The sequence below is a fragment of the Haemaphysalis longicornis genome, unplaced genomic scaffold (genome assembly GCF_048455015.1).
Source record: "Haemaphysalis longicornis isolate Haplotype H1 unplaced genomic scaffold, Haemaphysalis longicornis Haplotype H1 scaffold_3, whole genome shotgun sequence".
Taxonomy (NCBI): domain Eukaryota; kingdom Metazoa; phylum Arthropoda; class Arachnida; order Ixodida; family Ixodidae; genus Haemaphysalis; species Haemaphysalis longicornis.
This window is the reverse complement of record NW_027526335.1, coordinates 156979523-157003730: the sequence shown is the minus strand read 5'-3', so window position 1 is coordinate 157003730 and position 24208 is coordinate 156979523.

Sequence of the window (24208 nt, the reverse complement as noted above, 5' to 3'; positions counted from 1 at the left end):
GTGAAATCTGCATGAAGTACTGCTTACCTATATATATATAGAACGGCCGTTTAATTGACTAGTCATCTCTGGGATTGCCAGTGAAACTGCAACGCAAACTTGGGCACTTTCCAGTCCGGTAGCCGCACGGCGTTCGCCCACTGTTTGCGGCGTTCTCCATCGCTTGGGAACCTATAAACGGCGGCGATTGCAAACAAAGGATGAATGCACACCAATGTACAGCAATACTTGTCAGCGGAATGATGCACTAACCGGTGGAAAGTGACGCCCAATTCCTTGGGTACCGATCCTTGCAGCCTGGCACCGAGCATTGCCGCATTGTTAGAGCGAGCCGCTTCGCAAACCTGCTGCGGCCACACTGAAGACGTGTAACAGTGTAACCGCGCGTTTAGGTTCACCGTCACGCGCTGCAAAACGGCCTTCTACCTGCCTATCAGCTGATTTCCGCCGGCTCGGCGCTGGCAGATGCAGACGACAAGAGAGGCGATACAGGACGGAGGAGGCGGAGAAGGTGCACCGAGAGAGAGAGGCAAAAAGAGTCCGCCAATGGCATGGAGGGCCAATGGTCCGCCATTCGACTTACAGAAATGGCGTTTCCGGCTGCGCTGGGTGTGACGTCAGGGCCTCTCCTAAGCTTTTCTTTACTCCATGCGGCGGCCATGCGTTCCCTCCTCGCAGCTGCAGCGGCGGAGGAGCGCAGCCCGGCCCCGGTGGCGACAGTCGCCGCGCGGCCTGAGGACGTTCCGAGAAACCAGCGAGCTGCCGGCAGCTACGCGGACGCGCTGCGGGAAAAGCCACGCCGGCGGCCGCGGGGGAAGGGACGGACACCATCACAAGGGAGAAACGGCAAGGTGGCCAGCGCCCTTCGAGACCCTTCCGCTACCGTCGGAGGAGAAAAAATTCCCGTCGCAGCGAGTGAGGAAGTTATAGGCGGCGCTGTGAGCGCTAAGAGCTGCCCACGCGAGGACGCGAGCGCAGCGCAGCCTCCTGCCCTGGCGGCCAGCGGCGGCAGCCGCAACCACACCGCACAGGACGGCTGGCAGGAGGTCGTGTCGCTTTCTAAGCGTAAGAGAGCGGCACGTAGGCTTCGCAACGAGGGGAAAAAGCTTCCCCCACGCCCCACAACCCTCGGGACAGTCCTTTTTCGCCCGAAGGATCCGAGGGCAACGTTCGCGAAGCTGGCGCGCGACGCAATCGCTGGGCAGCTGACGGCGCGGCCTGGCGTGGTGGAAGTGCGTGTGAACGCGCAGCGTAACGTCGTGGCGGCGGACGCGGGTACCGAGGAGGCCATGGAGGTGCTACTGGCCATCACCACCATCTGTGGCATCGACGTGAGCCCGCGACAGCCGTCGTCGAGCAGCACGGGTGTTATCGTGGTCGACGACATAGCGATCACGGCCGAGGCAGTCGCCTCCAGCCTCGAAACGCCCGTGCCGGTGCAGTCAGCTGTTCGCAGGGGGACTGCAATATACCTGCGCTTTTCGGCGTCGATCCCCCCTGCGGATGTAGCGCTGCACAAGCTCCGACGGCCGGTGAGAGTGTGCCGACCGCGACCACTGCAGTGCGGCAGGTGTGGCAGGCTGGACCACGCCACAGCGAGCTGCAACCGCGAGAGGAGGTGCTGGCGATGCGGGGGTTCCCACCTGAAGGCAGCGTGCAAGGCCGCGAAGCCTTATTGCACCAACTGCGGGGGCCCCCACGTCGTGCTGGACCACTCCTGCCCGCGCTGGCAGGAGGAGCGTCGTGTGTGTGCGGAACTGGTACGAGCACCGGCGCCTGCCTCTCGCATGGGCGTCCGTGCAGCCCTGCGAGCGGCCACGCAGCCCCAGCCGCCCCCTGTCGCACCCGTTACGATGCGCCAGCAGCCAGGCAGCAGCAGTGTTGCATCCGGGACGGAGCGGCAGCAGCACACAGCCCAGCGACAGCCCAGCAGCCAGGCGGCCCCTGTGCGGTCGAAGCGAGGACGGAAGAGCTTGTGCAAGCAGCCGGCCTCACAAGAACAGCCACACCCCGAGCCCCGCCATGGCTAGGAGCCGCCGCACACAGCCCCTGGTGCCTACAGTGCTGCAGTGGAATGTCAACTCGCTGCGAACGCGTCGTGCGGAGCTGAGTACGTTTCTGCTGCAGCACGAGCCCCATGTCGTGGCTCTACAGGAGAGCTATGTGCGAGTGGGAAGGGACGGCTCGGGGGGGACTCGCCTGCCGGGCTACACCGGCTATCACAGCCCTACGGCGTGTGACAGTGCCCAGTGCTCGGAGGTGGTGTGTGGCGACCCGTCCCACCCCCCAGGAACCTCGCGTGCCTCACTGTTTGTGAGGAACGATGTGCAGCACGCAGAGCTGGATACCAGTGCGGTGACGACAGTGGTGCAAGAGTGCGCGGCAGTGACGTTGCGGCTCAGTGCGGGTGGTGCAGACTTTACAGTGTGCAGTGTGTACGTGCGCCCTGGACGGCCTTGGGACGCGTGCCTCCTGGATCGGCTGGTGTCCCTGTGTGCAGTCCGCCATTTCCTCTGTGGTGACTTCAACGCACACCACACTGCCTGGGGAGATGGCCGGATAGACGCTCGCGGAGAGCATCTGTGGGACGCCATGCTGCGCCTCAACCTGTCCGTGCTGAACACTGGTGAGAGCACATTCCGGCGGGGCAATTGCGCAGCCACCGCCATTGATCTCACCCTAGTGTCAGCCGGGGTTGAGGCCACCTGGAGGAGGGAGCCCAGCACGTGGGGATCCGACCATTACCCGCTGCACATCGCACCACCCGACAGGACAGCCAAGCGAGCCGCACTGCACCACGTCACCCACTGGGACCTGTTCCGGCGCCGCCTTGCCGAGCAGGACCTGGGGGAAGGAGCCGAGCTGTTCCGGGGCCTGGTTTGCTGCGCCAGACAAGCCACGCAGAGCTGCACAGTAGCAGAGGGGGCCACCACGCCGGACCTGAAGCTGCTGCAGCTGCGGGCGGTGCGCAACCGTGCGGAGAGGAAGGCCCAGCGCTCGGGGGAGCGGGCGGACTGGACAGCATACCGGCGAGTGGATGCGGCTTGCCGCCGTCACGCCAACCGCCTGAGCCGGCAGCGCTGGGCCGAGCTATGCGTCAGCTCGGAGGCCGACCCACGCTGCCGCCGCCTCTGGGGCATCTTCAACGCCGTCCTGAAGCCCCAGAGAAACCGCAACCCCCTGGCTGCCATGGCCATCCGCAAGCAGGCCAGCTTTGCGGAGTTGGCCAACCTCTTCGCTGCACACTTCCTGCCGCCACACCAGGCGGAACCAGGGCCCGCTGCTGCTGTTGCTGAGACGGGGCAGGTACTTCACCCCCTCAACAACGCCCCTATCACGGAGACTGAGCTCCGCAGTGCCCTCCGCAGCTGCAAGCGTAAGTCGGCGCCAGGGGCGGACGGCCTCACCTACCAGATGATGCGCAATCTGGATGAGGTGGGGTTCGGCTGGCTCCTGGCCGCCTACAACGTCATTTGGGATGCGGGCCGGCTACCACCAGAGTGGCTGCTAGCCAACTTGCGGCCCATCCCAAAGCCAGGCAAGGGCCTTGTGGCAGTCACGGCGTACCGGCCTGTGGCCCTCACATCCTGTGGCTGCAAGCTGCTCGAACGGGTGGCACTGCGGAGGATGGAGGCCATCGCAGCGGAGGAAGAGGCCATCCCCGAGCAGCTAACGGGCTTCCGGAGGCACCGAGCAGCCACCGACTCCATCGCCGACGTCGTGGCGGCCCTTGAACACGCCATGGCCTCCAAGCAGGTGGTGGCCCTGGTGCTGCTGGACGTGAAGGGCGCCTTCGACAACCTGCAGCGTCGTGCCATCTCCCTGGCCATGGAGGAGGTTGGCATTGGGGGCAAGCTGCGGGGCTTTGTCGAGGCGTTCCTGACGGGCCGCACGGCGCAGGTGCAGGTGGGAGACGCCCTGTCGGCCCCCCAGCCGGTGGACGTGGGCACCCCACAGGGCTCCGTCATCAGCCCCTTCATCTTCAACCTGGTGATGGCCGCCCTGCCAGGCTGCCTGCCCAGAGGAGGGGGCCACCGAGTGTACATTTCGGTGTACGCCGACGACATCGCCCTGTGGGTGCTGGGGCCCAAGGGTCAGGGCCGAGCCATTGTGCGGCAGCTGCAGGCGGCCATGGATGCAGTCCGGGCCAAGCTGGCGGGCGTCGGCCTACAGCTGTCGGCGTCAAAGACAGACGCCATGCTGGTGCATCCAGACGCCGCCGCCCGTGCACGGACCCGGCGCCTGACCATCGATGGTGAGGAGCTCCAGTGGAAGACCAGGGTGCGGTACCTGGGACTCACCCTGGACCACCGGCTGAACTTCCGGCAGGCAGCCAAGGAGCTCCGAGCCAGGGCGCAGCTGGCCACCACGGCGGTGCACAAGATGGTGGCCCGGGACATGGGTTGCTCACAGCGGACGGCTCTCCGGCTGTACAACGCCTCCGCTGTGGGTCTCCTCATGTATGCGCTGCCGCTGGTGAGCCTGCGGAAACCGACCTGGCGGCAGCTGGAAAGGGATCACCGCAAGGGGGTCCGCGCTTGCCTCGGCCTGCCCCAGAGCTCGTCGTGCGAGAAGACGCTGGCCGAGGCGGGGGCGTGGACCCTCGAGATGACAGCTGACCAGCGGGCGCTTGGCCAAATTGACCGGCTGCGGCGCGCCGAGGGGGGCGGCCCGCTGCTGCAGCGACTGAGGGGCCACCACCGCTCGCGCATGGGGCGCATGCTCGCGCTCTACGAAGAGGTGGTGGCCCCCGTGGATGCGCAACCTGGTGGCCCGGCTCCTGCTCTGACAGCTGAAGTGAGGCTGGACATCCCAGGTCTGCGCAGCAAGCGGCGGACGCCCCCATGCGGACAACTGCAGCTGACACGGGGCGTCATCTGGGGCGACCTCGAAAGCCACACCCTTGTCTACACGGACGGCTCGGTGCGGCAGCAGCAGGGGTCGGCCGCAGCGGCAGCCGTGCTGGGAGGGGCCACCCGGCAGGCGCGGCTGCCCTATGCCTCATCTTCGGCCACTGCCGAGCTGGTGGGTGTCGGATTGGGCCTGGACCTGCTGCTGGAGGTGGAGCCCTTGCCCGAGCGCTGTGCCCTGGTGTGCGACTCCCGGGTGGCCCTGGCGCGTCTACAGGACGGCGACTCGCACTCCCTGTTGGTGCGGGGCATCCGGGAGAAAGCGGCGCAGCTGGCGGACCGGGGCACTCGGCTGTGCCTTCAGTGGGTCCCCGCCCACATCGGCCTGGACGGAAACGAGCGGGCAGACGAGCTGGCCGCCGGGGCTCACGCGCTGCCTCCCTCGGACATGTTGGCCCAGGCGGCAGCGGACGACGCCCGCCTTCTCATCCAGCGACACCTCCGCACCGGGCATCCAGACCCGCGGCTGCGTGTCGGAGGGGGTCTGCCGCCTGTGCGGGCATCACGCCTGCCTCGTCGACTGCGCTCGGCCGTCCTGCGCCTCCGCGTGGGGGCCGCGTGGACGTCAGAGCGGAAGCACCGACTGGGGCTGGTGGCCAGTCCCGCCTGCACGTACTGCCGAGCGCCCGTGCAGTCCCTGCCGCATGTACTGTACGAGTGCCCCAAGTTTGCGGCAGGGCGGGCGGAGCTTCTGGCCGTGCTCCGATGGGTGCGGCCGCTCGAGGAACTGCTTTGGCCCCCAGGAAATGCCAGGGAGCGGGACAAAGTGCTCGAGGCCCTGGGAGCATACCTGGGGGCCTCGGGGCTCCACAATGCACTAAGCTACAACTCTACGTAACTGCCCGGGTCGCAGTGGAGTGTAGCTGTTAGGGTAGAATTCCTGTGTGTGTGTGTGTGGGTGTGTGAGTGCGTGTGTGTAAGTGTGCAGGTGTCCTACTCCTTCGTGTCCTGTATTTTGATATTTATTTATTTGTCTAGTTTTTCCTTTTTTTGTGTCTGTGTTTTTTTTTCTCTTTCACCCAACGTTGTATATAGGTTATTCTTGCCCATGTTTCATATATTTATGTTAGCCCTCTACCCTATCCCCCTATTCCTATGTACTCTTTCCTCCCTATCCCACCTCCCCCACACCAGCAGGCGTTCCTGTGTCCGCCCCTAGGCGAGACAATTTACGCCTGTTGGTGGACCTTCCTTTCTTGTTTTTGTGCAATAAATACATACATAATTTTCCAGCCCCAATACCCCCTGGCAGCCGCCACACTTCACTCAATCCGTCACCTCTCAACCCGTCGCACGCTGGAAGCCCAAGCTTCGACAGCAACGCTGCCGACGCCCTGCCTCAACTAAACGACCGGGTGAAACTGACGTCTACACAGACGCTAGCCACATAGACCCACACGTCGGCCCAGCATGGATCAGCCCGGACAATTTATCCATCATGGGAGCCCAATATCACCGATTACCAATATTACTTCACGGGACGCGGAGCTCATCGCTATCCAAGATTCTCTCGACTACTTCATGTACGATTACCATCTCCCCATTCCCCCCAGCCTTCGCATCCTAACAGACTCATATGAAGCTCTCCAAGAACTTTGTCATCCCAGGTAACGCCCCACCTGGCCTTCGGCCTTCCTTTCTAAAAATTACGCCCACCTCCCCTCGCGGGAACCCTGGTGTGATGCGACGCTGAGGGGGTTCAAGCGCAATCGGAGAGCAACCGTCGACCGAAAGGCCGCCGGAGAGCGGCACACTGGTTATATGCGCAGCGCTCCCGACGGAGAGGAAACCGCGGAGAGAGAGAGAGTACTGCACATGCGCAGCACCGCGCGCAGCGCCGCCCACCGGCGGAGTGAGAGCGCGCTGGACCGCACACCCGCAGATGTTGAAAGAGAGTGTTTGCTCTCACCTGGGCACGCGCCGGCCCCAGTGTGTCTGCCGCGTCTATGACGCAACAAACTTTAACACAATCCACTTTTTTTCAATCCAATCCAAATCCAATCCAAGCCAAGCCCAGTCAATCCAATCGAATTCAATCCAATGCCTCTCGCGAGAGAGTGTTCGCTAACGGTGAGAAGAGGGGGGAGCGTAGGAGAGTGTGGACGCCGACGGACGCACGCAGGAAGGACAGGGCCGCCGACAAGAGATGCTCTCAGCGTCGCATCTAATAAAGTTTACAACAACAACTCCTCCTTTGCTGTGGGCGTCCGGCGTCCCCACCTCTCCCCGTCGTCCCCCTCTCCACGCCAGCTGTGGTAACGCCGCTCTCCTCCCCGCCGCTCGGCTCGTCTCGTGCCGGCTCAGGAACACACTGGCAACACTGTCGCTCCAGGAGCCCTAACCAGCTGTGATAACCCCGCTCTCCTCCTCGCCGCTCCTCTTCGCCGCTCGGCTCGTCTCATGCCGGCTTAGGAAGACATCGGCAACACTGCCGCTCCAGGAGCCATCTCATCATGGTCGGGGCTATGTCCCTCCCTTGTTGCGCCGTCCACACCCCCACTGCGCATGCGCGTCTCTCCTCCAGCTGCATAAAAGCAGGTGCGCGCGCTGCGCGGCGTTCAGTCTGCTCCGAGACACCGCCTGCGCCTGTTCTGCTCTGGTGTGGAACCTACATGGAACCCCCTGCTTTGCATCACCACATAGTCCCCTTCGGGGAGATGGTGTACGTTTTTTAAGTGCGAATGCACTTCTTAAGCGAGCCTGAAGCCTCCGCCGCCGTCCGCATTCCGCCGCCGTCCGCATAGCAACAGCTGCGGGTGCGCGCGCTCCTCGTCTTCCTTGGCAACGGGGGGAGACGGGCGCGCGCTGCCTGGCCGCTGACATGGCACATACCCACGTGGGGGATTGGCCAGGAATCTCCTCGTCTTCTTTGGCAACGGGGGAGATGGGCGCGCGCTGCCTGGCCGCTGACATAGCACATACCCACGTGGGGGATTGGCCAGGAATCTCCTCGTCTTCTTTGGCAACGGGGGGAGATGGGCGCGCGCTGCCTGGCCGCTGACATGGCACATACCCACGTGGGGGATTGGCCAGGAATCGGGCGTGAGAAGGGCTAATGCACCCGCTTAAAGGAGTACTGACACGAAATTTCAAAGCTGAGATCCGCTCTAGCAATCAAGTACAACGACAACACAAATAGGTGTCTGTGAATAAATGCATCTTTCTTTCTTTGTAGTTGTGTGTGTGTGTGTGATCTCTCTTTCGCGAACATTACCGAACCGCGCAAATTCAACTCATGCATTCGCACTTTCACATTCTTCCCCTCGGGGAAATGCGGGGAATTTTTCGTTCACTCGTCGGTCTTGCCGTCGCTCACTCGGTTACGCCGGCAACCCGGCTCAGCCCAGAGAGGGCCGCCAAAAAGCTGCGCCCTGAAAACAATTATACGGCGGGGCCCCACAGCATATTGAGCGCGTTTCTTTGCCATTAGGCACAGACTGTGGCAAACTTCCTCGTCCTTGTTTTTTAATCTACTATTCAATCGGACGCGTTCTTCTTTGATTTTAAGATAGCTCGCATCGAACCTCTTCCCCCCAAATGATCCACTGGTAATTTCCAGCTACAGAGCTATATCCCTGTTATCTTCTGCCTCTATTTTGCTTGAGGATACTGGTGTTAAGTTAATCCCGCAATTTTTAGATTCCAAGCTAATCCTTTCTCTGTTCAAGCACGGGTTTCGCAAGGGAAACCTAATCATCTTTAATAGGTACAGTCATTCCCTTTTCTTTAGGCCTCGACAAGGCAGGACAGGTTGACCTCATTCATTTAATTTCGGTAACGCATTTGATCATGTTCCACAGCCTCTCTTTTCCACACGCGCTACGTCACGCCATATGTCCGACTGCTCAACTCACTCGAGCCGGCTGCTAACTGCTCCCTCTGATGTCGCTGTTGTTGGTTGCACATACAAGCGAATCGCTCACACACAATCCACATCAAGAATCTCTTAACCCACGTAAACCAAACCATATGCCTCATGAAAAGAATCACCAATCGAAGAGCAGGACTTAGGGAGCGAGACCGTATTCGCCTGATTCAAGCATTCGTAATCAGCCGAATTACCTACTCCATCCCCTACCTCCATCTAAGCGCCCAAAAAATGAAAGCAATAAATACACCAATTAGAAAAGCATACAAAGCAGCATTACGAATACCTTTAAGTACATCTAACGCTAGACTCGATGAGCTAGGCATATACAACAATTGCGAGGAATTAATAGAAGCGCATTTAACTAATCAATCAGTCCGTCTGACCAAAACTACCACAGGTCGACATATACTAAAACAGCTCAGAATCAACCCCCCGGCAATAATAGCTGAGAAAGAGCCCATCCCATTAGAAATAAGAAACAACCTAATCATAAAACCACTGCCGAAGCATATGCACCCAACACATCACCAATACAAACGAGAACTTAGGGCACAATACCTACAAAAAAGATACCCTCCAGGTCAAAACACCCTCTTTGTGGATGCCGCTGAATACCGACATAAAACAGCATTCGCCATTGTCGTAACGAAAGGCACAGACGAACCACCAGTGCATGCAATAACCATCCGCACGAAAAACCCAGCAGAGGCGGAAGAGGCAGCAATAGCCGTAGCATTGACGCAACGCCCCACGCCCCCCACAATTATCTCAGATTCCAAAACCGCTATTCAAAATTTCGCCCAGGGCAACATTTCATCCCTGGCGCTTAAAATTCTTCAGAAGAATCCCCCCTCACCCCAGTAGACATACTCTGGACACCGGCCCACGCGGGACAGGAAGGGAACGAAACCGCACACTCTCAGGCTCGAGATCTTACCTTCCGAGCTGGAGTGGCGCCCGACCCATCCCACGGGGCAAGGTCATCCAGAGACAGTCTCCTTAACTACACCGATATTACGGAACATTACCGCCTCTGCCGCCGAAAGCTAGCACCCCCGCACCCGGAACTCACAACAGCCCAAGAGCAAGACTGGAGGCTCATACAAACAAACACATACCCACACCCAACCCGCCTGCACCTAATCCACCCAACACAAGTCCCATCCCCGAACTGCACCCTCTGCACAGCCCCAGCCACCCTATCCCACATTCTGTGGGCCTGCCCCCAAAACCCCTATCCCCGAATCACCACAGCTGAGCAGTGGAGAAAAGCACTGGCATCCCACGACAGGGAGGTACAGACCTCCCTGATCGCAAGGGCCGCCTCGGTCGTCGTTGGGCTAATAACAACGACTACCAACTTCTCACGCTAAAGACAAGCTCAGTTTAATAAAGTTTTGTCTCTCTCTCTCTTTCTGCCAGCTGGCGGGCTCCTCTGCGCAAATCCCGGCATTAACTCGATCTTCCTATGAGGGGCAAGCTGCTGCCTTTGTGTTTCAGTATGCTGTTCGTGCAGTATTTCATTACTAGCCCGAGTCTGTCTGTCCTGTTCGTTTTGTGGCTTGCGTACGTGTAGAAGCCTTCGAATCCAAAGTATTCCTGAATACAACGCTGAACATCTGCTGTGTCGCTACACGGGAAACTTCATGAAACATGGACCGGTTCTGTGTTCCCGGGTGCCACGGAAACTATGTCAATGGTCCCAAAGTGCGTGTTTTCTGTAGCAAAAGCTACACTACGCTACCTCGGGCAGTCTTCGCGGGGTAACCAGATTTGACCTTGATAGCTAGAGGTCCAACCACAAGCCCTTTTTCAAGCAACAGGCACAGAGCAGTGGCCAGACGGCGGCGAAAGAAAGGCCACAGGGGAGAGATAGGCTTTATCTGAGATTAAACCAGGGCAAATTTAAACAAAGAAAAAGGAAGTGAAACGCAGTGACAGCTGCTGGACTAGAAACTAAAGTTTACTATTACGAAGGGTTAATGTAAGCATTTAACATAAAACAATAAAAACACTGCACATGAGCAAAGCCAGTTTTCAAAAGCCACGGTGATGATGCAACTAGATAGACACCGGTCACAGTCCTGGCCCTCGCAGATACGGAATCAATTGGGGTGAAGACCCATGCTTGGTTGGCTGACACACTTGTCCACTCCTTCGGCTATGTGGAACGATTTCATAATATCACGGGACGTTTGCTCACAGTGCCTAAAAAATGACTGTGGCAGGAAAATGAAGTTTACATACACGGCAGTTAGGGCAATGTAAACAAAGATTGATTGATTGTAGTGTTTAACGCGCGGACGCAACGCCGGAGATTAGGCGCGCCGTGGTGGAGGGCTCCTGACTAATTTTGACCACCTGGGGGTATTTAGCGTGTGCTGAAATCTCCTACACACGGGCATTTTTGCTTTTAGCCTCCATTAGAAAAGCGGCTGCCAAGGCCGCTACTATAACCCGCGTCCTCGTGCTCAGCAGCACAACGCCTTAGCCAGTAAGCCACAGCGACGGGTGCAATGTGAAGAAAGATGAGATGATGGGGGCCCTTTAATGACAATTTATGCTATCTCAAACGCACGTCGATACAACTTGTGTTCCACTTCCTTCGTCTTTGTTTGGGTTCGCGCCGGTTTCAACCAAGAATACGTTTTTCCAACTAGCCCAGCTTGCGACCCTTCTGGCGAGAGATAGGCTTTGAGGGAACAGAGACTTGCGGGGACCCGTGTCGCCAAGGCTTTGAGGGAACGGAGACGTGCGGGGACCCGTGTCGGCACCTGGCGGAACGCCCGGAAGGGAGCAGCAGCCCAATGACGGGGAGGAATAGGAAAGCGGGAACGGAGACGTGCGAGGAACTCGAGTCGCCACCTGGCGGAGGAAAACAAGGAGGCCGCCGCCACGGCAGGGATAAGCGCGTGCCACAAAGACAGGCGAGGAGGCCACCTTCGGCAAAAATCCATGTGCGATGGAGGAAGACAAACACCGAGCTGTGGTCGCTCGGTAAACGGCAAGGCTTGAAAATTCCGTGAGGCGAAATAGATAATGAATATGCAGTGTATTTATTGCAAACCAGTGTGTATTTTATTGTGAAACCACAGCTTTACAATGGTCCCAACCAAGGAAATCAAGGTTTCGCTATCAACTAGGGTTAACCCTAGCTAAACCCCAGCAATCTTTTGATTCCCGAGAGACACCCGCCGCGGTGGCTCAGTGGCTAAGGCGTTGCGCTGCTGAGCACGAGGTCGCGGGTTCGATTCCCGGCCGCGGCGGCCGCTTTTCTGATGGAGGCGAAAAGCAAAAACGCCCGTGTGTACGAGATTTCGGCGCACGATAAAGATCCCCAGGTGGTCAAAATTAATCCGGAGCCCTCCACTACGGCGCGCCTCATCGCCTGCGTTGCGTCGGCGCGTTAAACCCTACAATCAATCAATCAATTCCCGAGAGACGAAGTGCCGAAGAAAGCGTAGTTGCGGGCCATTCCACGGACGGATTTCACTCATACAGTGCATTAGAGTGTAAGGCACTGCAATTTTGTTGCATAGGAGACAAGAATGTTCTTATTTGTGAGATATAGCTATAGTTGTGACCTGTGACTCCCGGGAATGCGCGCTTAGTAGGCAATGAGAGAACTGCTATAACTAACATGTGGATCAATCAGCCAACGTTTATCTCCATGGATGCATCAGGCTGTGCGATACATTTGTACACTGATAGGTATAGTTCCGCAGATGGTACTAGGAAGGTCATTCTCACATTAAGGCTCGCATCAGTTGATAATTACCCTTATCAATATAACTTACACATGTTTGATTTCCGTCTGCAGGTGTTTAAGCTGCATTTCTCTGAAGACGACTTCGTCACTACATCGGCTCCTCAAGATGAACAGACAGCCAGAACAATATATATAAAGCGCAAAGTCTGAACTAGAAGAAATGTGAGGTGCCTTCTGTCTTCCAAAGCCACCCAAAAAACTTATAGTCAACACAAGCTCCCTGCGAGTCACCTGAGTCCAAGAAAGCAAAGAGAGAAAATGCTGCTGTGCAGGAGGTGATTCCACAATCGCTTGAATCTAATGAACTTAAACAGAAAAGAAAAAGTTTTGTCATATGAAGAGTTGAAAGCTAAGCAATCCGGGATTTCAAACAGAATAGTTTGGACGATTTATATACATGACCAATGCGTTAGATTTCTTCTCATTGAGGACGACCCTTCACCTAGTGTGAAATGCGCATTAAAAGTTCTCTCAGATATGTCGCTTTACGTTTTCCTGAATGGAGTGAAGCTTCAATCACTGCCTTCGGGCAGTGCCCTGGAAGATCAAGTATGCGATACCTCCAGTTTGTCCTCGCTGCTGGAGGAGCTCGAGAAACGCTTGTGTAATATAACTGGAGTTAGCAAGACTCCAAAGAGAGCAAAGTACTGCCGTTTGTCATTTCATTTTTTCTGAACATCATTCAAGACATTGACACGCCGAAATAGCGGCCAGATATGCTTAAATTTTTTGTTTTAGCAGATAAAGCTTCTCCTCGCGAAACAGCGCATGTATAATGCAGAACTGCTTGTATTTGCCAGGATTATGCATTCGAATTCTCCACGCATATAACTTCACAAGAGCTGCGCCAAGGAATATTTTGCCCCATCCTTCCGCACTCCGTCGTTTTTGCTCAAATTACAAAGCTGACCTTCTTCTAGAGCAAAGTGAAATTCATTGCTTTTCCGACATCAGAGAGCGAATGAAGTCAATGAAAGATCACGAGAGGACAGTGACCCAGATGAGTGACGAGATCCAGATCAAACCATACTTCGACTACAGCGGGGGCACAATTGTGGGATCATCGGCCCATTCCAAGGAACCAGCCACCACAGCCCAGGTGTTCATAATACAGTCGCTGCTTTCTCAAACAAGGACGTCATCTGCATACTGCCTGTGAGCAAACTGAGCGCAGACGTTTTGCACGAGCATGCCAAACACATAATCCTAAGTGTTGAGAAAATAGGACCTAACGTTACCGCTGTAACAACTGACAACAATGCTCTGAACCGCAAGATGATGTCCTTCTTTGTTGCAAGCCCTCAAGTGAGCATTGTTTATCCCCATCCAGCGGGTAGTAGTCGCCCTCTTTTCTACGTTGTCGATCCTGTGCATCTGTTGAAGTGCGTTAGGAACAATTGGATTAACCATAAAAATCCTGGGAGGTGTCTTTATTTCCCAGAAATTGACTGATGTGGAAAACTGCCTGAAGGGCCTTGTCGTGTGAAAGCTGCTTTTTTGCACTATGCGGCAGCTTTATTCTTCAGAGAAAACGTCGCGTGTGAAGGCTGGCTACAGACTGAATGAAAAAACCGTGAAACCAACCTCTTTGGAGCGGCAGAATATAAAGGTTGTTCTAGGTGTTGTAAGTCAATTTGTGTGAAACGCACAGAAGGCGCATGGTTTCACGTTGAAGATTGCTGAAGCTCAGTCTACGGTTTGGTTCATTGACATTATCCTCACACGGTGGGAAATAGTCACTATTAAGAGACCTTGCAAAGGCCAGAGGCTACGAGACAGCATGCAAGACCATGTAAGGTCTGTTGACGATACACATTTTACGTTCCTGAGTTCCATTGTCGACTGGAAGGACGATTGGGCGAGCATTACCACCAGCAATGGGTCGCTGATGTAAGAGACACACAGTGCTTTCCGCTTGACTTGCTATTCTCTGGTAGAACGCTCTTGCTACTCCTTGGAAGACCTTTACCTCAATAAGTCTTGCTGGGCAAGTTTGAGACGGATGTGCAAGACGACCGCTAGGGCCTTTACCTTCAACTAGCAGGAGCGCAGTACGACATTTCGGGGCGCCAACTTTATGAGTGTGAAAAGAAGCTTCGTCTCGCAAAACGTCTGATATTTCCTCGCGAGTAGGCTGCGTGTGCAGACAGCAACTAAGGTCTTCTGGCGTGTAACTTTTCTGTGTCTGTTATCGATGATATCACAAGCGGCCACTGTGATATGGATGCTGAAGTTTATATTGCACGGTACGCGGGTCATTCTGCTTCAAAAAAGATTTCTTGTTCTACTTTCTTCAGCCTGTTTGTTATTTAAAACCGCGAGATCGAAGTCGGAAACACTGCCATGATAGCTAACCTGACGAAAGGAGGCTCAAATTTCCGCAGCCATAGACAGTACATATGGCACTGATGACAAAATTAGTTGCATAAAAGTTGTCTTTTGGATAAAGCGCGAACGATTTTCTCTCCTGTAGCAAAGATCGTGGCCTTGGGTCTTTGCGGACGATTTCTCTTCTATAAGAACCAGACATTGAGGCGTATGCAAATAGTCAGACTGCTCTAACTCTTAAGGACTTGGTAGTTCGCGTTGCAACCAATGTTGTTTTAAACAACTTTTTCGTGCTCAGAAATGACATGATACAAGACAATGCACTGAAGGAGGCCGTAGCCCGCAAAGCAGCAACTCTGAAAAAGTAAAGCTTTATTTCTGACGCGACAAATTGTTTTTGCTAACACTTCATTTGTTTCTTATTTAAACGATTAGCTATTCAGTATTTGCAGAAAGACTACGTATATGACATGGTATGACAGTAGTATGCACCCATGAACACACACGGTAGAACTTCTACAGCCCAGCAATATTGTTTGTGTCATATCTTACTGGCGAGATTTAACTGAAAATCCCAATAATTTATAAAAACTTTAGTGTGCAATATAGTGTCATGCGGATAGGTATACTAAATTGTGTAAAATAATAAATAAAAACTGATTAGGCTCTCAAAACTGGAATATTCTTCAGTAATATGAATTCCGGTATAAAATAAACACCTATAAATAAAGCACATCAAATGGTAGTCCTAAGCATCCACAAACTAGAGCATTTATTTTTACAGCAATCACGAAACAAATATGAGCGGAATCGCTATACCAGACAGTTCAGAAATCCTAAGCAGCTAATTTTGGCAGTAACCGAACTACAGCTCAAACGGGCGCAACGCTCTCAAATAGCGGTACGAAACGCCGGCGTGGTGTCATGGGACTGGTTCAAAGGCCTTATAAAAATAGAGAGGGTGTTGGTTCCACGAGACCGATTAAACGGAAAATTACAGTACATCGGGCTTCTGCCGTTCACGGTTGCTCGGGTGAATATATATTTAACACTTCGCTGACACTATGTGGGCATAAAAAGGAGTGTGGGCATAAAAAGTCACTATGTGGGCATAAAAACTATGTGGGCATAAAAAGTCAGCGCCACCATCATGATCAGCAGATTGGCCAGCTGGCACGGAAGTCTCAGCACTCGGCAGCCGGTCTAGAGCGGCACCCCTGTTCTACCCACCTCGTCCTGACCATAGAATGGCCAGCTCAACCTGAATAAACGTGGGCTCAGCCGCACCGCCTCATCGGCCACCTGCAATTGGTGACCCGGATAAGCGGCTTCGCCATGTCTTCGCAACGCTGCTTCCCCAGCCATAACGCGGACGACGGCACACGAAGAATGTTCCCCGCCCTCCAAGACCTTCCCTTGCTGATTCGGTTTGACTCCATCACAAACCACGCTGCATGGTTCGTCATCCTGGAGAGCCATGTTTATGTAAATGACATCTGGTCCCCGGAAATCAAGCTCCTCGTGACATTACAGAAGCTACCTGCTGACCTTATTGAGCATATCCAGCTGTCTACCCCTGGCCCCAGTCCGTATGACGACTTGAAGGACACTGTCCTCAACCACTACGGCATGAAAACCCGGCAGACGACAATCCCAACAGAACCTGCAGCCGTTAACACCATCAGTTCTCCACCGACACCCCCCTAGGCCCATGTACCCGAACCCTCACTAGGTGCCGGGTCTGCGGTCATGAGCGGTTTTCTCGAGCTCCCAGCCACACCTACACCGACGGGACTCACTGCCGACGTCGTCACGGACGTCGACCGGCCGGAGCCCTTCTTCTCCCCTACTACCTACCCATGCCCGGGCTCCGTGCAGTCGCAGCATAACTCGCACGAGACGCATGTCGTGGCTCCCTATGCCGACCCCGATGTGCTTACATCTCCTGTTGTGGTGCCGTCAACGGCTGGGCCGGAGTCTGGAGGGACTGAGGCCGCTAGCCATGGCGACGGCACCCCGGCCTCACAACTCTCAGAGAAACACGCCCAGGTGTCCCCTGACGAGCGCTTTGGCAAGGCATCCGCTACTGGTGCGCTGCCTCGGGCGCCACGAGAGCGTTCCAGTGCGCGTGGCCTGCGGAACGACCAAGCGCAGCGCGGCGCACCCGCGGAGTGCTTTCAACGTCATCAGTCGCTGATGTCGCCGCCAAAGCAGAGCGATGCTGCACCTCGACGCCGACATCTCCAAGAAAGCAAGGTTCGTCGCTGACATTTCTGCGGTGCGATTCCGCGAGTAATCGGAGTCATCTTTCCCACCGTCTCTCGCACGCACGCTGTGGGCAGCGACTCGGGATTCGTGCAGCTGCACATCGGCGTTCTGGGACTTCGACGTCTCGCTGTGGCCGAGGTCAGTGCAACCGTCTTGCCACGGCCTTAAGTAGAACCCGCGCCGCGGGGTTGCACCTGAATCCTTGATCGGCACTTCATCGTCGGGAATTCCAGCCTTTTCGCGCATGCAGCCGAACGTCGGTGTACCTGCGTAGTGGGTGGCTGTTCAACGAGCACCCATTCTGCAAGCATCACCTCGTCGTCTATGCAGTGGCCGCGCCTGGCCTTACTTTTTGTTCGGGGCTGCTACAACCTACGCCAACTCGTCCCATCCTCCTCTCCCAGCCTCGACGTCCGGAGCCTTACCCGGACGCTACCTCGCCGATGACCAGGACCATGCCCTTTACTCAACCACGGCCACTATACCACTGACTGTTCACGGGCTCTCTCTGGCTACAGACAAACATTACATGTGCCTGTGAACTGCGATAAGTGCTTCTCCTACTGCCCCCCCCCCGCTTTAACGTACAGTACTTCCGCCTACAGGAGTATTTCTAATGCTCTCCCCTTCAACCATGGCGAAACACAGTGAAGTGTGTCAGGGCCTTTTCTTTTTGTAGTAATTGCAATAGCATTGCTAATATTATAAACACCATGGTTCAAATACGCCTTTTTGTGACAGCTGCGTGCGTTTTGAAAAAAATAATGGCATCGAGAATCACCGTGCGTCGAAGTCGCATTAGAAAACGTTTTTTGGAGTGAAACGCATGACATGCTATTTAACCGTGGAAAAACACGATTGCTCCTTATGCCTACAAGAAAACGCGCCTCTAATTTTTTAGTTATACTTGGGACCAACTTCTAAAGCGAACAAATGAACACAAATATCTCTTCATAACGTTCAACAGTAACGTAACTTAAGAATCTTTCTCATATTACCAAGATACACACTGCCGCATTCCGTAAACATTGTTTATTTCAATTAGGGATGCTCCCTCCAGAATTAAGTACCTAGCATACACTTCAATCATTAGGCCTAAACGTGCATACGGTTGCTCTATTTTGGATCCCCATACGAAAATATTCATCGATGGTCATGAGAAAATTGAAAAAATAACCGATAGCTTTATTTAAACTATGTAGAGCCGAACAAACTGCCATGATGGAGAGAAATGGTGTTGCGGCATTAGAATCAAGACGTAAATCATTCCGCCTTAAATTTTTTTATCAATCACTGAACACCAGACTCTCGCTAGATTTTAGCCAGTACATTAGTCCCCAGTGAACATGAAACGGTCGTCATTCACATGCCCTTCCATTAACTCGATATTTCGTCAGAACTACTCTTTCCAAATTTTTATTTTTTTCTCGGCGCCCTCGTCGTCATGTTCTAGTGGCGCGTATCTTCATTTAGTGACGTAATAATGATTTCCAGTTACCCCCTTCACTGCTCTATCGTCTGGTTGCATTGATTTATATTCAGCGTTTTGCTCCTCCCCTTGCTCTTATTTCGCCTTTTTTGTGGATTTTATTTCACTGAAAAACCATGACCTCCTCTTTTAACCCGTTGTAACCTTTTTTCTGTGCCAGGTTAATCATGATTTGTGTCCTTTATGCTCATGATTAACTATACCATTCCTGCCTGGGCTTTATCCCTGCTTGTATCGGGCTTCATGCCTCCGTAGTGACAGGGCTTCGTTGTGAGGCCTCTCAATTATGGACTTCACGTAACAAAATGTCTGCACAATTCTGTAACGCGCCGTTTACAAGCTGTACATTATTACAACGAAACTAATACCTTTTACAAATATTTATAATTCAGCCTGCATTTTTGTATTTCGAGAAACACAATGAGCTGTGACACATGGTGCCCCTTCGGTTATGAAATACCACCGGATACCCACAGCGTAATTCTTTACGCAGTCGCTTCTGTTCGCATTAATACAAAGTGTCATCCTGAAATTGGTAAAAAGAGTGGTGTATTATTTGTTGGTTTCGCTGATACGTATTTTTGAAACACATTATAATACATTGGAGGTACAACGGAGTCTAATTTTGTTTAATTATTTTCAACTTTCTCAAGGTCGTCTCCATTCGAGATGACGGAAAAGTTTGAACGCAGAAACCACCGCCACTCTACTCTCAATTTTATGGTTTCCAACTGAAACATACGCAGTGGTGAGTACAAAACGGGATGTAGAGCCTAGAGGAATTCCTTTAGGTGCCACATTCACGTAAAGAGTGTCAAACATGCTTGTCGCTGATGCGTTCCGCAAATACTTACCACAGTAGCCCCGTGTATAGCGCGTATTTGCGGAGTAAGACGAGGTACCTTTCCTTCTGTCTGGCGAAGTTTACTGTGCAGCAGTGCCGCGAAAACCAGTAAAGGTGCCCCTACCCGCCGCGCTGGTTCAGTGGCTAAGGCGTTGCGCTGCTGAGCACGGGGACTCGGGTCCGATTCCTGGCTCCGACGGCCGCTTTTCTAATGGAGGCAATGAGCAAAAACTCACGTGTGTACTAGTTTTAGGCGGCTTTTAAAAATTCGTAGGTGGGCAAAATAATCCGGAGCCCTCCACCACGGCGCACCTCATCGCATGCGTTGCGTCGGCGCGTTAAACCCAACAATCAATCAATAAGTGTGCCCCGTTCAACCGCATTTTAGAACGGTGAGTGCGGTATGTCGAGGCCGTGTGAGATATCCTCGGCAGCGGTGACGCGCTGAGAGATAAGGCCAGAATAGCACACGTCATCATGCGTTCCCTTATGACGCAATCAATTTCTGAGACGCAGGAGCTATGCGCCGTCACTGAGAAGACTACAGCTCGCGCTGCTCTCAAACTTCTCCATAGGGAGTGTCTTAATGGTCAGCGACTTTTAAAGACCATAGTGTTTCTTGGGCTACTTAAACCCAGAAATTTTGGTCTGTCTGTATGTCTGTATGTCTGTCTGTCTTTCCGTCTATCTATCTGTGACTCGATTAGCCACCTGGCCAAAGTAAAGTGGATACTGCGAAATAGTGTTATATATTCACAGCCAAATGTAAACGTCTAAGCCCGGTTCATATGTTCATACTTGTCAACTTTGTTGAACAAGAACAAGATATTACGCAAATATAAGACAGGAAATTAGTACACAAGGGATATATACAGTGTTCCATTATTAAAAATTCATAGATGCTTGGTTTTTTTTTTAGTTTTTAAACCGTCCCCTTTAAGCAGTTACAAGTTACGTCGTCTATGCTCGTGCAACACACAATTGTCTCCAAATCGTGAACACCGGAAGCAGGGTCGGCGGCGAAACGCCGGATATCTTTTCTACGGCACCGTATGTGCATTGTGCCCTTAGGTGAGCACACGAGTACCGCCCGTCTGTTTAAAACAACTAAAATATAACCAAAAACTATTTTAAAACGCAATAAATTTCACACAAAGACTCCGTTGCAGCCACACCTATTTCAGCCTAGTAGCCAAAAATCGCAGAATAAATGAAGAATGCAACATTCCGATGGTTTGGCTTTTTGCTAAGAGGGAGAACAAGAGAAGGGTGTGGAAGCCTGCAGAGCCATTAACGGTATTAATTCTGTTACTGCCTGGTTCGTATTCCCCCCAAAAAACCCTAATGTATGTATTTGCTTCAATTCTCGGCAGAATAAAAAAAAGAAATGGCGCGATTATTTAATTCACGCAAAAGTATTAGCTTCCGGTGAGTTAGAAATACAAATGTCAAGTAGTCTTCTAGTTACCAAACGTTCTTGCAAAAGTAATACTTACAATAAAAATATTTGCGCCCAAAAAGTATCCTTCCAGACGAGTCTTCAAGTCCATTGGGAAACAAAGCTCATATCCAGCCGCTCGCCTTCTTCTCATAATTTGATCAGTTTGGTTTTTCCGGTCCCCGCTGTACATCTGAAAGTCAGGTATTTTTTCCTCTATATAGGTTAATAGCCTTCCTTTAGTTTTGTTGTTTTAATGTGAAGCTTTACATGCGAATATATATGGGGTCGGTTACGGTACCATTGACCAGGAGCCCTTTTTTGGTAATATTCTCATCATACATGTGCATTACCTGTTCTAGCTTTGTTGCATAGCCGTTAAGTCGTTTCTTACCTTTCGGAAACTGATGCAGTATTTTGTAAGTAGATGCTGCAGATACATTTGTGAGCGGCGGCCATAAACCTGCTATCTCGCCCACTGATGATGCGTGTTGGAGATGATTTAGACGAAAACAGAATAAAGTATGCCGTTCAGCACACAACATGAGCTCGAACTACTGCAGTCAATGCTAGTACGTTGGAAGATTTCTAAAGGGCTAACTAAGTCCCGTTAGGTTAGGTATAACTTTATTGTTGCCTGCAAAACGACGGTTTCTACTCGCCGCGACGCGGGCCTGGCGTCAACCTAGGGTTTGCTGTTGCTCTGCACAGCGCCAACGCACCCCGTTACCGGGTCGCCTGGTCTGAGTTTTTCGAGCGCACCCCGGGCCTGCTGGACGGCCCAAACTAAGTCCCGTTAGTAACGTTTAGTAATGTCAGAGCCGGGTTGCGGCATTTTGTGAAGCCTTACTGTGCCCAGTCAATACTGTTTCCTTTATTGCTTTCCTACAGATATTCCACTTTGGGAATACGCAATCTATTAGATTCGAAAGCTTCCCGCAGGATGTTTATAATTTGTTCTTGGATTGCTATCAATAAACCTAGAAGTTAACGTTGAAAAGACAACGATCATAGCCATTTTGCCACGTACGTCGTCATAAACAGCACCATTCTGAACACATCCGATAATAGGATTGTGAATTCAAATCCGAGAGGCTGGGGTTTCCTTTTACGTTATTGTAATGTAAACAGGAAGGAGGGCGAGCAATAAAGGTTATATTAAAGAGCGTTGGTGCTGCTGTTAGGGCACTTTCGCAGTGAACGGCGTCACTAGAGCAGGACGCTCTTGCCTTCGCTGAAAGTACAAGCCTTCTTACCAGTGTGCGTTGGAGTGTGCGTTGGTTCTTGATTGATTGGTTGGGGAGTTTTACGCGCCGATGCAACGCAGGAGATTAGGTGCGTCTTAGGGAGGGCTCCGGATTTATTTTTACCACCTGGAGATCTTTATTGTGTGCTAAAATCTCGTACACACGGACGTGTTTGCTCTTCGCCTGCACCAGACAAGCGGCTGCCACGGCCGGGAATTGAACCCGCGTCCTCGGACTCAGCCGTTCAACGCCTTAGCCACTGAGCCACCGCGCAGGTTTGCGCTGGTTCTGAGAGTCAGGGCGTTTTAGGCAGACCACCCAGTGCTCGCTCCAGCGTGATGGGCTGACGGTGTAACACTTTTTTCATAGGCTGCTGGGTAAGGGACACAAACTGCAGGTGTCCGGGGGTGGCGTGCGGCGGAGGAAACAAAGTAGGGTGCGCTAAGAGAATGAGTTTATAATATTCGGAGGCTAACTCTACATGCGGGGGCCTGGAATATCCTTCTGCTTTGGGGTTAGTGGGCCAGAATGTCTGCGCATTTAACCAGATGTTCGTTTTTGGGAGCATAAGTAGATGCTTGTCCATCGTTGATAATGATCCACAGGTCCAATGAAACTATCAAGACCGGAGATCATAGAAAACAGAAAAAAAGCCAAATATTTCATTACTGTGTTTAGGTTAGAGCTTGTCTCAGTTGACGTGCAGCAATTGAGAAAATTTGTTAGAACCTTCCCGATGTGTCATGATATGGCCCAGAAAGTAAAAGTCGTTTTGACGCAAGTTAAGCCGTCATGATAGCCCAGAAAAGTTTGATGAAACTGGCTCCAGTATATTATTCACTAAGGCCACGAGCTGAGAAGTCGCACAAAATCTGCATGACGATTCACAATTCATCGTGCAAGGCGAACAATCGTTCCTTCATAGAGGGAAATATAGCGTAGCATTCTTTGCCGAGTACCCCTAAAAAAATGACTGCGTAACGTCCTGCATTTTCACAATGAAGATTTTTGGTAGTTGCAAATTTAATATTGTAATAGCGTAAATAGCGAAAATTGGTCAAACGGAATGCCGAAAAAGCAAAAAATAAGAAAAATATAAAATACGACGGCGATTGAGAACTAAGTAACGCCCTGCAATTCCACAGAATTGCAGATTTGGGGAGTTATACCTTTACTCGTTGAATTAGCGTAAGTGGAGATAATTGGTCAGACCGAATTTTTAAAAACAAAATTAAAAATAGAAAAGAGCAAGATGGCGAAACCTGTACCACCCTGCATTTACACCAAAATGCATAGTTCGCGAAAGTGCAATCTTTATTTGTTATAAGAAGGTAATAGACTTAATTGGTGTAACCAAATATTCAAAAAACAAAAAAGGAACAAAAAATAGCGAAAATGGCGAACTGGTTAACGCCCTGGATTTCCTGAGAATTGCCGATTTCGCAGAAGTTTCAATCTTCCTCGTTATAATGGTGTAAATTTACAAGATTGGTCAAGAGGAATTTTCGGAAAAACCTAAAAATAAGAAAAATATTAAAAATGGCGAAAATGGGGAAGCCTGTAACACCCTGCCTTTCACAAAATCGCAGATTATGCGGAAGTACTATGTTTATTTTCAATAGTAATGTAAATGGTGCTACTTGGTAGGACGAAAGTTTTCAAAACCAAAAGATAAAAAATTAAAAAATACCGAAAATGGCGAGCTGTATAACACTTTGCATTTCTACAAAAATGCACTATTAGTGGAAGTGCCACCTTGATTCGTTATAACAGCGTAAATAGAGATGATCGGGTGATCGACATGATAGAGATTAAAAACCAAAAAAGCAACTACAACGTATAGCGAAAGCGGCAAACCGCTTAACGCCATCGCAATTCCCCGAAAATGGAAATTTCCCGGAATTTATACCTTTAATTGTTATAGTGGCATAAATAGAGATAATTCGTCGAACAGAATATTGAACAAGAAAAAAATGCGAATAGTGTAAATGGCGAACCTTGTAACGCATTTACCCAAAAATGCATCTTTATAGGACGTTTCACA